This window comes from Neophocaena asiaeorientalis, unplaced genomic scaffold (assembly GCF_003031525.2).
Source record: "Neophocaena asiaeorientalis asiaeorientalis breed wild unplaced genomic scaffold, Neophocaena_asiaeorientalis_V1.1 scaffold342, whole genome shotgun sequence".
NCBI classification, from domain to species: Eukaryota; Metazoa; Chordata; class Mammalia; order Artiodactyla; family Phocoenidae; genus Neophocaena; species Neophocaena asiaeorientalis.
Window position 1 is genome coordinate 2,301,588 of NW_020174037.1, and position 1,842 is coordinate 2,303,429.

Here is a 1,842-nt window from a genome sequence, read left to right on the forward strand (position 1 = left end):
AAAATCTGAACAGAGCAATGACTAGTAAGGAGACTGAATCAGTGATCAAAAATCTCCCAACAAAGAAGTGTCCAGAATTACATGGCTTCACAGCTGAATTCTACCAAACATTTAAAGAAGAATTAATACCAACTTTTCTCAAACTCTTCCAAAGGGTAGAAGAGCAACAAACACTTCCAAACTCATTTTATGAGGCCAGCATTACCCTGATACCAAAGCCAGACAACGACACTACAAGTAAAGATAATTATAGGCAATTATCCCTGGTGAATATAGATGCAAATTTCCTCAACAAAATATTAGTAAACCAGTCAGCAGTACATTAAAAAGGATTATACACCATGATCAAATGGGATTTATCCCTGGGATGCAAGGATGGTTTGACATAGGCAAATCAATAACTGTGATACACCACATTAACAAAATGAATAAAAATCACATTATCATCTGAAAAGATGCAGAAAAAGCATTTGACAAAATTCAACAGACTTTCATGATAAAAACTCTCAACAAATTAGGCATAGATAGAACGTACCTCAACACCATAAATTCCATAATAAATGCCACAGCTAACCTCATACTCAATGGTGAAATGTTGAAAGCTTTTCCTATAAAATCAGGAATAAGACAACGATGCCCACTCTCATCTCTTTTATTCAACATAGTACACGAAGTCCTAGCCAGAACAATTAGGCAAGGAAAAGAAATAAGAAGCATACAAATTGGAAAGGATGAAGTAAATTTTTCTGTTTCTAGTTGACATGATATTACATGTTGAAAACCCAAAAGACTCCACCAAAAAAACTGTTAGAATAAAAAAATTCAATAAATTTGCAAAATATAAAATCACACAAAAGTCAGTTATGTTTCTATATACTAATGAACTGTCAGAAAGAGAAATTAAGAAATAATCCCAGTTACAATTGCATTAAAAAGAATACAATATGTAGAAATAAATTTATACAAAGAAGTGGAAGATCAGTACACTGAAAATTACAAAGAATTGATGAAGGAAATTGAAGAAGACATAAATAAATGGAAAGACATTCCATGTCCATGGATTGGCAGAACATTGTTAAAATGTCCATACTACCCATGCTACCCAAAGCAATATACATATTCAATGCAATACTTATCAAAATTGCAATGGTATTTTTCATGGGAAAGGAAAAAAACAATCCTAAACTTTATTGAAACAACAAAAGGTCCCAAATAGCCAAAGCAATCTTTAGAAAGAAGAACAAAGCTAGAAGCATCACACTCCCTGATTTTAAACTATATATTACAAAGTTATAAGAATCAAAACAATTATGTTTGTGGTCTAAAAATAGACACACATATCAATGGAACAGAATAGAGACCTTAGAAATAAGCCCATGCATACGTAGTCAATTAATTTTTAGCAAAGGAGCCAATAATATACACTGGAGAAAGAAGAGTCTCTTCAGTAAATGGTGTTGGGAGTGCTCACTTCAGCAGCACATACACTAAATTTGGAATGATACAGAGAAGATTAGCATGTCCCCTGTGCAAGGATGGCACCCAAATTCATGAAGCATTCCATATTTTTAGATGAACTTATTTGCAAAGCAGAAATAGAGACACAGATGTAGAGAACAAACCTATGGATACCAAGGGGGGAAGGTGTGGTGGGATGAATTTGGAAATTGGGATTGACATATATACACTACTATGTATAAAATAGATAACTAATGAGAACCTACTGTAAAGCACAGGGAACTCTACTCAATACTCTGTGGTGACATAATGGGAAGGAAATCTAAAAAAAAAGGGGATATCTGTACGTATAACCGATTCACTTTGTTGTACAGCAGAAAATCA

The 1,842-nt window shown here is 33.5% G+C and overlaps 1 non-coding gene across 1 annotated transcript; it reads left to right on the plus strand.

The window, feature by feature from the left end:
- The first annotated feature begins 1,463 nt into the window (after positions 1-1,463).
- Positions 1,464-1,570, plus strand: LOC112405346 (U6 spliceosomal RNA). Its single transcript, XR_003004322.1, has one exon. It is a non-coding gene; the product is annotated as a U6 spliceosomal RNA (small nuclear RNA).
- Positions 1,571-1,842: the final 272 nt, after the last annotated feature.